The 19,255-nt window shown below is 38.3% G+C and overlaps 1 long non-coding RNA gene across 1 annotated transcript in view; it reads right to left on the reverse strand.

Moving 5' to 3' along the window:
- Positions 1-17,891, reverse strand: part of LOC110146652 (uncharacterized) — a 39,572-nt gene extending 21,681 nt beyond the window's left edge. Inside the window, exon 1 of the long non-coding RNA XR_002316604.2 lies at positions 17,815-17,891. This is a non-coding gene — a long non-coding RNA (uncharacterized lncRNA). The remainder of the gene's footprint in view (positions 1-17,814) is intronic.
- Positions 17,892-19,255: the final 1,364 nt, after the last annotated feature.

The raw sequence follows: 19,255 nt of genomic DNA on the forward strand, positions 1-19,255 counted from the left end.
ATTAGGTTTTTGTTATTGTTGTTAATAATCACTCAACAAAAATGACTGAAATTCAAACAGTGAGATAGGAGCTAGGGATTTTTTGAAATCTAGAAGAAGTGTCTCATTCTCCAAAGCTAACAGGGAAGGAAATAAAACACAATCCTTATAGTGACACTGTAAGGAAGTTTCTAGTCCCAGGCACAGTGGGGCTCAGAGGAGGGAGTAAAGACTTCATCAAGATGTTGAGATTTGAGCTAAGTCTTAAAGATGGAGTCTTCAAATTGAAGAATAAAAGATAAGGAAGGTCAAGATAGAAGAAATAGCATGAGCCATGAACAACAACAGCTCACTTTTGGAATTGGTAGCATATCCTCTGGAGTATGAACTGAAACACAGAAGATATGAAGGCAACACTAAGAACTTACCCAGTGTGTATTACTTTCTGCAAAGAATGTACCCAGTACTCATCCCTTCAGAATCAAATTTAAACATCGATTTATATGTGCCATAATCACTTAGGTACCGTAGTGCAACAGTTCAATTGTTCAAAATCAACACCAAGTACCACAGCCTCTTGGTTTCCTGAGCAAGCAATAGCTAGAACCTGGGGCTCCCTCACTTCTTCCAGGGGGAGGAGTTACACTGAACTCAGCCACTCACAGCTACCAGATTTCCAGATGATAAGCAACTGTCACTCTCAGAATACACCTATAAAAACAATCTAACTGCCCCATGCACCACCTCCCCCAAAAAAGAAGGGCTGGAAGACTGGAATTGTATTTACAAAGATTGCTTGGAGAAGGTAAAGTGTGACCTGGGTCTTGCAAGTATGAATAGAAAAAAGAATGGTGTGGGTCATTTTAGGCAGAAGTGGTATTTCCATTAACATCATGGGGACTATGAGGATTGTGACAAATTGATGATTTAGAAGATGATTTGGAAGACACTATTGAGGGCTTTGAGAAGATTTTAAAATTATGACTATGAATATTAGTACTCACTATATATAATTCTTTGAAATCTCCTTCTCTGGAGATACTTCCTTATAGTAAGTTTAGACACATTGAGATATTCAAGCCACATAGATCAGTTATGCATATTCATGTAAATTAATCATTTTAGCTCTTTATGTGCTTTATATTTTCACTCAAGTATTTGTTGAATGTCTATCATATTTTATATTTTGTGGAAATTAAAAGATAAATCAGACTTGGTACTTTCCTTCAAGGGGCCTATAGTCCATTAGAATAAGAAGCTTATAATTAAATACTTTAAAATCATTATAATACTTATAATGAAATATTTAAAATTATAATGATCAATAAATATTAAATTTATTATAATAATCAGGCATAAAAATATTATGAATGTCCAAGTCATTATGGCAAACAAGAAAAAGATGGTCATCTATGACATCTAGACTATCAGAGAGGTCTTCACAGAGGAGACGATTTTTAAGCTAGGTCTAGGAAAATGAGTAGGGATTTCGAAGGTAGCTCATAGAAAGGAAGATCATCTTACATAAAAAGAGTAGCTTTAGACATATCTGAAATTTCCTGGATTCAAAGTGTAGTCTTTCTAAACTTTTAAAACTCCATGGTGATGCGAAAAACACAGGGAATACTGTGGTCAGCTGCACACAGTACACAGGGAGGAACAGAGGCTCATGGTGTGAATTTCAGCCCATCTGTATCAGGTATTGACTGTTTCCTGGTTATTGTGTAGTCAGTAACGCATGTCTGCTTCTTTGCAACCTCACAGACTGCAGCAAACTTGTCTCCTCTCTCCTTCACTGTGCCCTGGAATTAGCTCAAATTCATGTCCATTGAGTGCATGACACTTATCTTGTTTCCTTAGGTATAATTAAAGTTAGCAATGACAATATTTGTAGGGCTGTTTTGAAGATTAGGAGAGATGATACACAACCCAAAGCACAGTGCTCAGTACAAATCAGCTCTTCTCAGTATACCTCTCCCACACACACTTGCTTTGTCCCTCTTCATAATAAACACTCAGTCTGGCATATATTTCTTTGGTGTCCTTACCAAGTCACAGATACAAAGTTTAGATGAAGGAAAGTGGTCCATGGAAAAACTTCTGAGCTAAATCACTAAAAAGCTCATTGTAGAGGAGGTTGATTAGCCAGTAAAAGCTCATTTTAATTATTCACTCAGTTCCTAATTAACTTTATCATTCTAGATTCTATTCCATGTATTTACTTTTTTCTTATTTGGGGTGGTCAAAACAGGCTCCTTTACTGGTATTTGTGATCTCCAGTTACACTATTACCCCTTATATGCCACAGCTTCATCAGGTGTAGAGAAAAAATACATTAGTCTTTCAGATGAAGATCATGCCATCTTTGTAAATCATGACATACAACCATTTAGAAATACATCATCTTCCTTATTCTTGTCATCTAATTCTGGTATTCTTTCCTTTTGGCAGTACCAAAATGTTGAGGTTTACAAAATATATAAAATATATTTTATATAAAATATTCCCTCAAAATATGCAGAAACAACAGAACTTGGGGACCTATTTCAAAAGAAAAACTAAAAACAAATCCATTATCTGTCAACTGTTATTAAGCCAAGACACATTTTATTATCCTTTAGTCTTTGTCTTCTAACTCAAAATTATTTTATTTCATGATATAATAATTGGAAAGATACCATTTTTGCCTATACCATAAAACTAATTGCTGTTTACATTTTAGCCCATAACATAAACACCAAATACTGTGCCATCGAAGTTTAATACGTAGTGTTTAATATACACAAATCTGTTGTCTTTTCAACTAATTTCTTTTCTCTTTTCATATAAAATTCAATGAAGGCTATATATTTTTCAAAGACGAATTTACTTTTCTCTCTCTACTTTTGCTCACAAAAATCATCAAGATTACATTAGCATTTCATACAATAGGATTTGGCACTGGAGACTGATGGAAAGAAGTGTAGATGAATTATTCACATCTGAGAGGAAAGTCAATTGGAGGAATAAACATTAAAATGATTTGCAATCTGCAGTTATTCAAGAGAGGCAGAATCATCAAGTGTACAAGAAAGGCGAGAACACCAGGAAATAAATGGCTCAGTTGATTTAAGGGATGTTTTCACAGCACCCAAATTTTAGAAAAGGCTTGGATCGATAGAAAAGTCCCATTAATGTCTTTCATATCTAAGATGGTGAAATTACATATTTTATTACCACTTTGATTGTTATTATTGAATAAGATTTTCTCAGAGGCTAAGATTATTTCCTGATTAAAACTTAGAAAAAGTTTTTAAAGTTATATTATCTTTGTTATAGCCAAGATATAATTCAATACATTATATTTTTGATATCCCAAATGGCAGGGAACTACTGTCCCAAGAGTTAGAACTATGCCCCAAATTACCCAAGAAAATCAAGGAGTTGTCTGTGAATGATAAGAACATGACTTTAAATGTACAAACATCACCTTCCTTTTCAGAAGAAACTGAAGCAACCAAATAGAGCAGAGAGCATGTTGGCCTTGAAAGCCAACAGGCCTGTGCTGTATTTCTGACTCTGCCCCTTGGACATAGGACTAAACCTCAGTAACCCTGACTAAAGAACTTTACTGAAAATGAGCTTTCTGATATTGAGCTGTGTGTGAAGTACCCAGGACTTCACATACAAAAACAAACACACGAAGCAAAGAAAACCAATCACCAAACACTGTATTAGTTCAACATCACAAGTAGGATCATATTTTCCCTGAGCATTCCCAGTCCTCAGAATATGGGGAGAAAGCTACTCATTTGGATTTACAAACTGGCTAAGTCAGAATATCTTTCCTTTTCTCCTTTGCTTTTCACTTCTCTTCCTTTCACAGTTATCTGTAAGGCCTCCTCAGACAGCCATTCTGCTTTTTTGCATTTCTTTTCCATGGGGATGGTCTTGATCCCTATCTCTTGTACAATGTTATGAACCTTCATCCGCAGTTCATCAGGCATTCTGTCTATCAGATCAAGTCCCTTAAATCTATTTCTCACTTCCACAGTATAATCATAAGGGATTTGATTTAGGTCATACCTGAATGGTCTAGTGGATTTCCCTCTCTTCTTCAATTTAAGTCTGAATTTGGCAAAAAGGAGTTTATGATTTGAACCACAGTCAGCTCCTGGTCTCGTTTTTGCTGACTATGTAGAGCTTCTCCATCTTTGGCTGCAAAGAATATAATCAATCTGATTTTGGTGTTGACCATTCTGGTGATTTCCATGTGTAGAGTCTTCTCTTGTGTTGTTGGAAGAGGGTGTTTGCTATGACCAGTGCGTTCTCTTGGCAAAACTCTATTAGCCTTTGCCCTGCTTCATTTTGTACTCCAAGGCCAAATTTGCCTGTTATTCCAGGTGTTTCTTGACTTCCTACTTTTGCATTCCAGTCCCCTATAATGAAAAGGACATCTTTTTTGGGTGTTAGTTATAAACGGTCTGGTAGGTCTTCATAGAACCATTCAACTTCAGCTTCTTCAGCGTTACTGGTTGGCGCATAGGCTTGGATCACCGTGATATTGAATGCTTTGCCTTGGAAATGAACAGAGATCATTCTGTTGTTTTTGAGATTGCATCTAAGTACTGCATTTTAGACTCTTTTGTTGACCATGATGGCTACTCCATTTCTTCTAAGGGATTCCTGCCCACAGTAGTAGATATAATGGTCATCTGAGTTAAATTCACCCATTCCAGTACATTTTAGTTCGCTGATTCCTAGAATGTCGACGTTCACTCTTGCCATCTCCTGTTTGACCATTTCCAATTTGCCTTAATTCATGGACCTAACGTTCCAGGTTCCTATGCAATATTGCTCTTTACAGGAAAAGGAGCACATCAAGGCTGTATTGTCACCCTGCTTATTTAACTTATATGCAGAGTACATCATGAGAAACACCGGGCTGGAAGAAGCACAAGCTGGAATCAAGATTCCCAGGAGAAATATCAATAATATTGCAGATATTGCAGATATGCAGATGACACCACCCTTATGGCAGAAAGTGAAGAGGAACTAAAAAGCCTCTTGATGAAAGTGAAAGAGGAGAGTGAAAAAGTTGGCTTAAAGCTCAACATTCAGAAAACTAAGATCATGGCATCTGGTCCCATCACCTCATGGAAAATGGATGGGGAAATAGTGGAAACAGTGTCAGACTTTGTTTTGGTTTTTGGGGGGGCTCCAAAATCACTGCAGATGGTGACCGCAGCGATGGAATTAAAAGACACTTACTCCTTGGAAGGAAAGTTATGACCAACCTAGATAGCATATTAAAAAGCAGAGATATCACTTTGCCAACAAAGGTCCGTCTAGTCAAGGCTATGGTTTTTCCAGTGGTCTTGTATGGATGTGAGAGGTGGACTGTGAAGAAAGCTGAGCACTGAAAAATTGATGCTTTTGAACTGTGGTGTTGGAGAAGACTCTTGAGAGTCCCTTGGACTGCAAGGAGATCCAACCAGTCCATCCTAAAGGAAATCGGTCCTGGGTGTTCATTGGAAGGACTGATGCTGAAGCTGAAACTCCAATACTTTGGCCACCTCATGCGAAGAGCTGACTCACTGGAAAAGACCCTGATGCTGGGAGGGATTGGGGCAGGAGGAGAAGGGGACGACAGGGGATGAGATGGCTGGATGGCATCACCGATACAATGGACATGAGTTTGGGTGAACTCCGGGAGTTAGTGATGGACAGGGAGGCCTGGTGTGCTGTGATTCATGGGGTCATAAAGAGTCCGACGCAACTGAGCGACTGAACTGAATAAAGTCAGAATAAGATGAGGGTACATGGTTGTGTGCCTTTGTGCTCAGTTGCTCAATTGTGTCCAACTCTTTCACAACCCCATGGACTCTAGCCAGCCAGGTTCCTCTGTCCATGAATTTCCCAGGCCAGAATACTAGAGTGGGTTGTCATTTCCTCCTACTCCAGGTTATCTGACTGGGAGATCAGGGATCAAACCACATCTCCTGCATTAACAGGCAGATTCTTTACCACTGAGCCACCTGGGAAGTAAGCTTAAGTGAGAAAACAATAAATAATAAATGATGTGTACATAACAGTTACTGTTTCATGGTGGTGATGATGTCAGAATGATGATTTTGTAGTTCTGGAATTCAGGTCTTTCTACTTCAACTCCCATTTTCTTACCATTAGAAAAGGCATTAAAATGTCACCAGGAATTTATGTCAAGCAACTTGGCAGTGTCTTGTTTTTTTGTTTTTTTTGCCCTGAGAGAACTGATCTTAAGAGGAGTCTTGCAGAAGTGACACTGCACATGCATGAATGATGATCCTTCTAAAGGATTCTTCTTTTAGAAGAATCCAGCTTATATTCCAGCTTATAATCAGTAGAAGTTAGGAATGAAGTGAATTTTAGAGCCACAGCTTTACTATAATCAGTGGTACTTTTATAGGAGCATGAGAAGTAATGCTCAGATGTAGTAGATTTGATGTTGGAGCAACAGGAGATGAGATGGAGAGACAAGGCAGAAAGTGAAGAGAGAGAAAAGAAAGGAGGGGGAGAGAGAGAGAGAAATGTATTTTGAGACAAATCCATAAGCAGTGGATGAGATGGATGCAGGGGAAGTCTCCATGATGAATATGGTAGTATTCTCTTCATGAGGATGTTCTGAATATTGAGATAAAGCATGCAAAATGCTAGGAACAATGCCTGACACATAATAAATATTTAGTAATAACTAGAAGATCCCCTGGAGTAGGAAATGGCAACTCACTCCAGTATTCTTGCCTACAGAATCCCAAGGACAGAGGAGCCTGGTGGGCCACAGTTCATAGGGTTGGAAAGAGTTGAACATGACTGAGAGGTTAAGCAAGTAAGCATTCACAGGTCTTAACTCAGGGCTTCCCTGCTCAGTGGTAAAGAAATTACCTGCCAGTGCAGGAGACTTGGGTTTCATCCCTGGTTGGGGAGAGCTCCTAGAGAAGAAAATGGCAAGCTACTCCAGTATTCTTAACTGGGAAATCCCATGAACAGAGGAGTCTGGCAGACTACAGTCCATGGGGTTGCAAGAAACTTGGATGCAACTTAGTGACTAAACAACAACAAAAGGTATTACCTTTACCTTCAATATTGTTGGTATTTTTATGATTATGGCTAGGAAAGACACAGTTATACAGAAGGTTATGTATGTAGAAGGCAAAAGGGGTGGGGGGAGAGAAGAAGGCAGGAACTCTAGAGAGGAGAATGTTTACCACTGAAAGAAAAGCAAAGCAAAGCCTTTTATAAAAAGGAAGATTTTAAGCAAAAGAGCAGGTTGTAAGGATTTGTAGCAATGGTAAAATTTGGTACACACACACACACACACACACACACACATTTGTACATTCTGAATATCAGGGTCTTTCCATTTGCCATTTATAATTTGCAAGCAAACAGGTATTCAAATGTTTTGTCATTGGATTTTCCAACAAATCTGAAAATGGAGCTGAAAGACTATTTTCATTTTACAAATGGGGGAAAATCTGAAAACTAGGATGTGAGTATTTTTCTGAAATGTGTGTAGTGAGTAAGAGGTGAAGCTGACATCCAATTTCAGGTGTCAACCTCCACACTGCTGTCCATGGAACCATGATTCCAAAATGCACAGGAGGAGCGTGCATAGAGGCTAGAAGAGAACAGTGTCCCAGATATACAGGATACAAAAGTAGGTTTTATCTTGTCATAAACTGTGAAGGGAAATTGATATTCTATTCAAAACTTCTGCTTGCAGAAAATACCCCCAATTTTTAGGTTATGCATTAAAATTATGCAGAATGTAACCACTGACCTGATGAATTATGCATTATAAAAGTTATGCAGCATGTAACCATTGATGTGATGTTTATAAATTCTACCACAGTATAAGCATTTTATTCTCAAGTTACTACTTTCAGTTTCAATTTCTAACTAACAAAATTTAATTAGTTCTAGTAGAAAGAGTGGGATCATTAATTATAAGACTGGTGTCCAGGAAAGGAGAGGTTGCATATGGTCTATTTTAATTTCTACTGGAGCCAACCAAAATAGTCAACTACGGGTGCAGGTATTTGTGCATATTACTGTCTTTTGAATAGGAAGCCAGTAATTTGGAAAGTAATTTCCAGCTTTAGTATTCTTTTTGTGTTCTCAGTTTTCATATACTTTTCTGTTTTAATTGTTTATTACATCTTATCTTCATCACAGGAAGATAGAGTGTTTCAGATATTGGAAGTTAAGAACAGTAAAGTTTCTGGAAAGAGAAAGGTCTTCAGTGGCAACTATATCTGGATTCAAATCTAGAATCAATACCTTACTAAATGTGTCAGGCTGGGCATTTTATAATTTAACTCTCTAGAAACCTTGCTTCCCTATCTGTGAATTTACTAATGCAGAGTGTTATTTTGAAGATTTAAGATACTATATAAAGCACCCAAAACAGATTTATCTATTATTATCTTTCTCCTTCTACTCAATATATTGTCTATATTATATATAAATAGGAATACAGGTTATTGCTGCTATATTCTAAAAGACATTATCCAGATGGTTTAGAAAGCATTTTTTCCAGGAAATATTCTTATTAGGAATTTTCAATTATAGCTTTTCCTTAGAAGCAGGTCTATAAAGAGCCATAGACACTTTGCTCTCTGGAGCAAATTATCGACAAGGTTGATAATTTTAAAATATTTTATAACAAATTTTTAACTCATTTTAAAAACTACCAAAAAATCAGTGAATCTCATATTAGTGTCAAATGGTAGCTAATATAGGAAATGAAAGAACTTATAGAACAATTGCTGACTGCTCACTGTATTCCAGACATCTGATCTTCATCACATCACGAGACACGTACTATTCCTGCTTAACTGAGGAAGAAGCCATATGTCAGAGACATTAGTCGCACATACAAAAGGGAAGACTTGGATTAGTACCCAGTATAACTGGGTATTAAAAGCCTGCCACATCCAGGCTTTTCCTAAATCATCTTATATCCTAGAAAAAGAGTCCCTCTCCACAGGAGTGGTGAAAAAAGGAGGCAATATTAATTGATGACCTATTATATGCCAGGCTCCAAAGTAAGTTCTTCAAGTCAACACCCAGTCTGATCCTCACAGTAAACTTAGGTTGTTGCTATATATATCTTGGAAAATTAAGACTCTGTTAGAGTAATTTGCCAATTACCACATCACTGGTAATGGCAGAGGCAGAATCCAAAACTAACAATGTTAAGTACTAAAACAGATGCAAACCAGATCATGATGCTACTGTTAACTATGACAGAGTCTCATAATATTCAGTAATATATTAAAAGAGATGAAATTCACATTCTTATAAAAAAATTAGTGCAGAATAACTGCCTAAGTGGTTAGCAATATACCATTTATTTTGGAATAGGTGAGAAAGTTCTGGACTTAGAATCAGAGGCCACGGTTTATTTCCAATACTGCTTCTTAATAGGCACATCGTCCTTTCTAAAAGTCACTGAATACATCTGTATCTGTTTCTTCATATATAAAGTATGGGAGGTGAACTGAACGATATCTTGGGTCCATTCCAAATTTATGATGTTATCATTATAAATTCTCAGATGATTTTTTGTTTCTGATAAACATCTTTCATTTAGCTAAAACCGATGATATTCTCTTCATTGTTGGTTTTTGCTCAAGACATCCATAACAAACCAGAGCTAATGTTCTGGTAATGATAGTGTGTTGTTGTTTTTTTTCCCTATTTCCTGTATCTGTTCTCTATGGAGAAAATATGAATATTTCCTAGTATTACAATTAATAATAATAACCAAAATAATATTAAAAGGATAAATTAAACAGGACAATTGTCCAAACACAGTTCTAAATTCTCTACCTAGTGAAATTCCAGCAGAACTGGTTGGTCTTTATATAAACCTGTGTTTGAATAGAAATATTTATTAAGCCAGAATCAGAGTAATGTGGTGTGTATATGTGTGTGTGTGTGTGTGTGTGTGTATGTGTATATATTGCCAAATTCAGACTTAAGTTGAAGAAAGTGGGGAAAACCACTAGACCATTCAGGTATGACCTAAATCAAATCTCTTATGACTATACAGTGGAAGTGAAAAATAGATTTTAGGGACTAGATCTGATAGACAGAGTGCCTGATGAACTATGGATGGAGGTTCGTGACACTGTACAGGAGACAGGGAACAAGAGCATCCCCAAGAAAAAGAAATGCAAAAAAGCAAAATGATTGTCTGAGGTGGCCTTACAAATAGCTGTGAAAAGAAGAGAAGTGAAAAGCAAAGGAGAAAAGGAAAGATATACCCATCTGAATGCAGAGTTCCAAAGAAGAGCAAGGAGAGATAAGAAAGCCTTCCTCAGTGATCAGTGCAAAGAAATGGAGGAAAACAATAGAATGGGAAAGACTAGAGATCTTTTCAAGAAAATTAGACATACCAAGGGAACATTTCATGCAAAGATGGGCTCAATAAAGGCTAAAATGGTATGGACCTAACAGAAGCAGAAGATATTAAGAAGAGTTGGCAAGAATACACAGAAGAACTGTACAAGAAAGATCTTCGAGACCCAGATAATCACACAAGTGTGATCACTCACAATCACCTAAAGCTGAACATCTTGGAATGCGAAGTCAGGTGGCCTTAGGAAGCATTACTATGAACAAAACTAGTGGAGGTGATGGAATTCCAATTGAGCTATTTCAAATCCTAAAAGATGGTGCTGTGAAAGTGCTGCACTCAATATGTCAGCAAATTTGGAGAACTCAGCAGTGGCCACAGGACTGGAAAAGGTCAGTTTTCATTCCAATCCCTAAGAAAGGCAATCCCAAAGAATGCTCAAACTACTGCACAATTGTACTCATCCCACATGCTACTAAAGTAGTGCTCAAAATTCTCCAAGCCCAGCTTCAGCAATATGTGAAGTGTGAACTTCCAGATGTTCAAGCTGGTTTTAGAAAAGGCAGAGGAACCAGAGATCAAATTGCCAACATCCACTGGATCATCAAAAAAGCAGGAGAATTCCAGAAAAACATTTATTTCTGCTTTATTGACTATGCTAAAGCCTTTGACTGTGTGAATCACAATAAACTGTGGAAAATTTTGAAGGAGATGGGAATACCAGACCACCTGACCTGCCTCTTGAGAAACCTGTATGCAGGTCAGGAAGCAACAGTTAGAACTGGACATGGAAAAACAGACTGGTTCCAAATAGGAAAAGGAATATGTCAAGGCTGTATATTGTCACCCTGCTTATTTAACTTATATGCAGAGTACATCATGAGAAATGCTGGGCTGGAAGAAGCACAAGCTGGAATCAAGATTGCCAGGAGAAATATCAATAACCTCAGATATGCAGATGACACCACCCTTATGGCAGAAAGTGAAGAAGAACTAAAGAGCCTCTTGATGAAAGTGAAAGAGGAGAGTGAAAAAGTTGGCTTAAAGCTCAACATTCAGAAAATGAAGATCATGGCATCTGGCCCCATCACTTCATGGCAAACAGATAGGGAAACAGTGGAAACAGTGGCTGACTTTATTTTTCTGGGCTCCAAAATCACTTTCGATGGTGGTTGCAGCCATGAAATTAAAAGACTCCTGCTCCTTGGAAGGAAAGTAATGACCAACCTAGACAGCATATTAAAAAGCAGAGACATTACTTTGCCAACAAAGATCTGTCTAGTCAAGGCTATGGTTTTTCCAGTAGTCATGTATGGATGTGAGAGTTGGGCTATAAAGAAAGCTGAGCCCTGAAGAATTGATGCTTTTGAACTGGAGTTTTGGAGAAGACTCTTCAGAGTTCCTTGGACTGCAAGAAGATCCAACCAGTCCATCCTAGAGGAAATCAGTCCTGGGTGTTCATTGGAGGGCCTGATGTTGAAGCTGAAACTCCAATACTTTGGTCACCTGATGCGAAGAGCTAACTCATTTGAAAAGACCCTGATGCTGGGAAAGATTGAGGGCAGGATGAGAAGGGGACAACAGAGGATGAGATGGTTGGATGGCATCACCAACACAATGGACATGGGTTTGGGTGAACTCTGGGAGTTGGTGATGGACTGGGAGACATGCTGTGGTTCATGGGGTTGCAAAGAGTCGGACATGACTGAGCAACTGAACTGAACTGAGCTCAGTGTGTATGTATATATATATATATATATAATATATATATATATATATATAAAGAGAGAGAAAGTAAGAGAAATGAAAAACAATGTACCAGTATCTCTGCAACTTTTCAGTAAATTTAAAACTATTTCAAAATAAAATTTATTTAATTAAGACAACACAATTCTTAATAATTTCCTAATAATTACACATAAAATATATATAGTAATAGCTACAACTACCCGGTGGCTCAGTGGTAAAGAATTTGCTTTCAGTGCTTGCAGTGAAGGAGACACAGAAGACATAGGTTGATCCCTGGGTTGGGAGGATCCCCTGGAGAGGGAAATAGCAACCCATTCCAGTATTCTTGCCTGGAGAATCCCATGGAGAGAGGAGCCTGGGGGGCTGGAGTCCATGGGTTTGCAAAGAGTCGGACATGACTGAGCACACACAAACACAGAAAGGCAAACTATACTTAAAACTATGTAAAAGTATAATAATGATTTAGGATGTTGTGAGGACTAAGGAATATATTTAGATATGTAGATATATCATTTATACACCTAAGAGAGCCAATACTGATCACTGTAATAAGCATAAAGTAAATCTCCAATAATCATCAAAAAAAATTATTAGTAGAGCCAATAAAATCTTTTAAAAATTAGGAAACCTAAAAACTTTGAAAATAAGTGTGAAGGAATTGTAGTACTAAAGTCATGTGAGAGGCAAATAAAAATAAGATACTACGATTGATAGGAAACATTGTCCTAAATCTTTTACAGAAAGTTAAGATTAATGAATACACAAATCTGACTTTTTACTTAACACTTTTATCTTTTCAATTTGGCCAAACGCATACAGAAATTATTTTTTAAAAAGTAGTTTAAAATTATATTACTTCAAACTTCTGAGAAGCTGTTTGACGGACTACTATGATTGAAAGGAGTCAGCAAGAGAAAGGTAGAATGTGATGAATAGGCTGCTTTTTCCAGTTAACATCTTTTCCCCTTACCGAAGCAACACAGCCTTTGTCTCCATATGGTTTAGACAGAGCTGAGGCACCCATCGTTTGCCATCCAGGTGGCACTGTGACTTTTGCTGACCAGAGAATCCATTTCCCCAGTCACTTCCTTTAGACTGTTCCTGGGATAGTATCTGTCCCATGCAGAGCTGCTCAGGCCTCAGGCTCTCCTGGATAGCAGAAGAGAAAAGACATCTTTGCTATTACCAGCTGTGAAGACATCAGTCTGGAGTTGGGCATGGTCTCCTTTGCCTGAGTCTCTCTGAGAGTGCAGCCAGCCCAGAGCAAAGCTGAGCCGAGAGAAAGTTCAAGGGTCTAGGTGATATCATTTGAACACTGTGACTCAGTTGTGTCTTTTACATTTTACATTTGTTGTTAGTTTGAGTTGGGTTTCTGCGTTAGGCAGAACGTTAGGCAGAACTGAAACTGCGTTTCAGTTAGTGAATGAAATAAATGTGAGATGACCCTGGTTAATGGAAAGATTGCACTGATTTTAAAACGATATAGACGATACAATCTCCCTTTGTCTATGAAAGTTACAACTTAATAGTGTGAAAAGAGGAATATGGATGGCAACCAGCTGTTAAGTGAAGGAAACTTCCTTCCCAAGGGCCCAGAAGTGCAGTCTGGGCACTGTTCAGGGGTGACGGTGGGTAGTCTTATGTACCTGTGACCATTCTTACCTGTTCTGGGAGACATATAGCCAGTATGCCTATAGAATAACCTGCTGATCTGGAATAGCCAGGTGCAAAGTATAAACTGTAGATCTTAAGGTTTGCGCCCATCAAGGCCTAGGAACAACCACAGCTAATGCTAAGTGCTTATTTGTGCCAAACATCATTCTGTGTTATTGATACACATAACTTATCCAATCCTTAAGAAATTCCTATTATATGGTATTTTATGATTTTTATTCTCCATTATACAGATGAGGAAGCTGAAGCATGGAAATGTAAATGATCTGCCCAGAGTCACACAGATTAAACAAAGGCAATTTGGATGTAGAATCTGAGTTCTTACCCAACAGCTCTTACTATCTCTGTCACTTACTAGCTGTGGAGATGTTATAATGTGAGCTGTTCCCAAAACCTTTCTGAGCAATTAATATGGAGATCAGTATCTGATTATCTCAGGAAGAACTAAACTTCATGATAGCTCGGAGTCATCTAACCCTGGACTATATAAAATCAGAACTTAAAATGAGAAGCAATTTACATGATATAACTTGAATTAGTTTCATATATGTCTGCATTTAATTTTAGTTAATTTTCATCAGAGAATGAAACTGTTATTGTTATTGGTGACCCACTTTACAGACAAGGTCCTTTGAATCTTCTGAAAATGGTTTGTTTTTAATCATATTTTGTCTTCAACCCAAATGTTTGCTGAATAGCATGATTATTTTTATAACAAGAATTTATTTGCATGTCTTTTCCCTCATTAATGGAATTAGAAACAATGGAAAATGCATTATGTCTGGGCAAGAAGATAAAGAATGAGAGTGACTGGGTCATTTGAAATATGTTGGGTCTGAGAGCTCTCTTTACAGTGATTTCACTTCCAATATTGAAAGAACAGGGGAAACGCCTTGGTAAATAAGACTTTTTATAATTTCCATCTGTAGTTATGCAATTGCTTCTCTCAAAGGAATAAAGATTGTTCCTCTGTGCTTGATTCCTTTTGTTTTCTAGTAATTTCCACATCACATTGCTTTACATCATTTGAAAGGTGTTAGTTTAGAGCCGAAAGCAGTTGTATGGGCACAGGAAAAATTGGGGAGAGGGAAAACAAAAACAAAAAGTCTTAGGGGAAAATAAATCCTGATCTTTGTAACTATTTTCTTTAAATATGCAATTTCTAGTTTTAACTTTTTTGTCTTCATATTTGTAAGTTACATTTATCAGCTACTCTTTTTAAAGACAACATAGAATTTAAAAACTAGAATTGATTAAGTACTTTTTCTATATTTGTAGAAACATCCTCACAAATACTGTTATCCTACATATCCCTAGTAGCCTTAGAAATTATATATTAGTTCACATTTTATAGAAAAACATGAGACTTGGAAAAGATTTAGATATTTACAAAGTCACAGTCATTAATGGATAGAATGTGAATTCCTCCATCTGGCCCAAAGCAAACATGGAATTCAATGGTTATTTCTGTGTTCTCATTACAGATGCATCAATAAGTTAAATTTCTGTAAGGTCAGTGGTATAAAAAAGTACATTTTTATTCTGTGTAATTATTTTACATTAATTAATGTAATAAAAGTATATCTCACTGTTTTCTCTCCATAAATTCATTGTAATTCAGTTTTTGTGTAAATTGATCCCATGCTTTGAGTTGTGCTTCAGATATGATTTTTCTTTCTCATAGTTATTCATTAATCAGAACTTTGAGTGTAAAATACATTGATTTCATGTCAGTGTAGTCTCTCAGGCTAGTGTAAGTTTGTTTGATCTATAAACAGATGTAAAGGGACTCAATTACATTTTTATTAATTGTATTATAAAATTTGGTATAATTCTGGTAGACAAAGTAATAACTACTTCAGTGTAACTCTATGTGTTTCTTCCTGCTCTGGCAAGTAGAGAATGTGGAGGAAGGAGCCTCAGTTGGACACTATTCAGGGCTACCTGAACAAACCAGTCAATCTAAAGGAAATCAACCCTGAATATTCATTGAAAGGACTGATGCTAAAGTTAAATCTAATACTTTGGCCACCTGATGTGAAGAGCCAACCCACTGGAAAAACCCCGATGCTGGGAAAGATTGAAGGCAGGAGGATTAGGGGATGACAGAGGATGAGATGGTTGGATGGAATCATCGACTCAGTGGACATGAGTTTGAGCAAACTCTGGGAGATGGTGAAGAACAGGGAAGCCTGGTATGCTGCAGTCCATGGAGTTGCAGAGTCAGACGGACTTAGGGACTGAATAATAACACAATCTGTAAGTCTGTAACAGCAAAGTTTTGGCTGCACCCTTAGTAAACTAAGGGAAGGCTTTAACTATTTGGTGGTAGGGTCTGGAGTTTCCATTGCAAAAGAATATGAGTGAACCTGTCTCTTTCTTACTAAGACGCAAAGATTAGTGAACAGGGTATGTGTAGAAAGGAGAGAATCAACTGAGAGATTGATAGAACCAGACAGTGAATAAATTACTAAGTGCCAGGGCTGCAGATACTGGATATATCAGAGCCAGAGCTGAAGAAATAAGAAATAAAAATTTTCTGTTTGAGTTTTATATATTTTTGCTTTAAAAAATATGAATATATTTACCTATTAATCAAATCCTAGTTTTTACTATGGTGAACATGACCATCTGTCTTCCCCCAGTCTATTCACATTTATTTCACATTGGGACAAGTGGCATCAAGACTCTTTGAGGAAATAAGTCAAAATGTCTGTTTCCAACTGGATCCAATGGGTGGGGATCAAAGACTGCCCATAGAGAATGATCAGATCATCTCTGCAGTGGGTATTCTGCATGGGGGGAAAAAGTGCTGAACTAGGGCTAAAGATGAAAATTAAAGTTTCCAGAAAATTGAAGGAATTTAAATTTTCTCAGCACTGGATTTTCTTAATGTGGAGTCAACCAGAACATGCTCTAAGTGTAACCAAGCAGGACCCAATGGGACTTTCCGGCAAGAGAGCCCCAGCCCTTGACACCATGTCCTCCTCCTGACTCTTGTCTGTAGAGAAACTTTAGCCTCCTAGATCTTCCAGGAGTTCCAAAGACTAAACTTAATCAGAGAACTGAGAAAATGCAGAAAGAAAGGAAAACAGTCAAACAAGACAAAGTAATAACAGTTTAGCCATTAAAAAGGTCAAGGACATTTAGTTTCTCCTCAGGGTCTATAGATAATATTCTGAGCCATATCCTCTGAGCTATTTTGCAGGTATTTCTGTGCTGCTCACAAGCATATGGACTCCAGATGGCTTGGAAACAGAAGATGGACGATGTTGACTCCAGAGTACTTCATCACTCACCAGAAGAAAGACCATGAGTCAATCACACAGCCCACAACACCCCTCTTACCCTGTCTTTAAAAACTTTTCCTCGAAAGCCTTGGGGGAAAGGTCTTTAAGCACTAGCTACCTAGACCCCTTGCTGGTCTGGCACCCAGCAGATAAACGCTGCACCACAGTGTTTATCCTTCACCACAACCTAGTGTGGATAGATTGGCATTACTGCCCACAGACAAAGGAACCTAAGCTTGGTTCAGTAACAGAAGTAAAGTACATAAATCTGTACAATCACTCCTTTTCTGAGTTCACTTTTATCCCTCCTGAATCAGAATTAGGTCTTTTAACCCTTTACAAGCAGAATTTTCCGCTCACAAACTTGACTCATCCTTCTGCCACACCAGCCTGAAAAATGCCCAAATGTGAAGCAGTTGTCTCTCTCCGCTCCCCTCTCTGGACACTATAAATTGATGAACTTCAGGGCCATCAGCACCTTGCCTATCTTCATCTGTTTTCCAATACCTCCTTTTTTTTCATTCTCTGTGGCTTCCCGCAAGATGATGGAGTTTGTTATCCAACACAAGGAGTAATAGACGAGGAGAGGGAATTTAAAAAAACGACCAGGTGAGAGAATTTCTAAGACGGTGACGAAGCACAGAATAATATGCAAAGTGCTTAAAATACAATACAACTTAGAATTCTGTAAGCTGCCAAATAGGAGTGAAAAGAAAATAAATACATTTTCCTATATACCAAGCCTAACGGACTTCATCACTCCAAGTTCCTCACTGAAGTGTCGCAGGCAGGACGCCTGAGCTCGCACAGTCTCGCGAGATCCACGAAGGTCACGTGATGGTGCAGGTGCCGTGTGGTCTGAGGGCGACCCTGACCTTGGATTCTCTTTCCTGCCACGGGCGCGGCATTGTGGCTTGCTGCCCTCTTAACCCCCCAGTCAGCCCTGTCGTGTTCTGTGCAGGGGCTGGAAAAAAATTTCCAGACAAGAGACAGAAGGAAAGAGAATAGTCTTTTAGAGCGGGAGATGCTGTTAGAACAGTGCACTGGCTTAAGCGAGAGCCGACCACGAACATGGGACATCTTCCTGCTTTTATAGCCGGGAAACAATGAAACAGGACAGAAATGTTGCAAGTCATTTGCTGATTGGGTGAGGTACGTATGCTTTCTTTATACCTGGGAGGAGAAGAACAGTGTAAAGACCTTTCTTCGTATGAGACAAAAAGGGACAAACATAGCTGTCTCGGAGGGTTCAGAAATTCTGCAGCAACTGCAATATGGCGGAAGGGTCTGGTGGTTTCTGTTCCTGTGTTCTGATGCCCTTCAAGCAGAGCTTATCTTCTTCTGTCCTCTGGGCACGGTGAGCCCCTAGCCTGCCTACCCCCGCCCAACCGTCCCCTGCTTGTCTGCTTAGTTGCTCAGTCGTGTCCTGACTCCTTGCAACCCTCTGAACTGTATGCAACTTAAAAAAAAAAAAATGTAAATATACGTTGATGAGAAAAATAAATGCAGAAGTGAGTTGTGGGGGAAACCAGCAACCGCAGACGTTGATGATATGCTAGAAAGTCAACTATTAGATATACATCAAAGTAATAGGGATTTTTGATGGCTTCGATGAAAACAAATTTTCTATCACAATGATAGCAGAAGAGGGTGTGTTAAATATGTAATTAAACATGCAAATGCCTCGCATATTTGATAGTGTGATAGAAACAGACTTCCTTAAATTTGTTACAAAAGTTGAGGCCAATTTATATCTTCAAAGCTTAAGGAAAATCACTGAAAAATAACTAAAACCTATGCCTTCCAACTAGCGTGAGTATGTTAGTCACTGTCAGTCGTGTCAGACTCGAGACCCCATGGACTATAGCCCGCAAGGCTCCTCTCTCCATGGAATTCTCCAGGCAAGAATACTGGAGTAGGTTGTCATTTCCTCCTCCAGGGGATCTTCCCAATCCAGGAATCAAACCTGTCTCCTAAACTCGCAGGCAGATTCTTTACCATTGAGCCACCTCGAAAGCCCTGGGTTAGGTTAACAGGCAGGTTAGCCATCATTCCAGAGATGCCCTGAAGCTCAAGAAAGGTTGTGGGAACTTCCCTGACTATGAAGAGATTAAGACTCAGTGCTTCCAATGCAGGGATCATGGGTTGGGTCCCTGGTCAAGAACTAAGAGCCCACATG

Source organism: Odocoileus virginianus, chromosome 28 (genome assembly GCF_023699985.2).
Source record: "Odocoileus virginianus isolate 20LAN1187 ecotype Illinois chromosome 28, Ovbor_1.2, whole genome shotgun sequence".
Classification (NCBI taxonomy): Eukaryota; Metazoa; Chordata; class Mammalia; order Artiodactyla; family Cervidae; genus Odocoileus; species Odocoileus virginianus.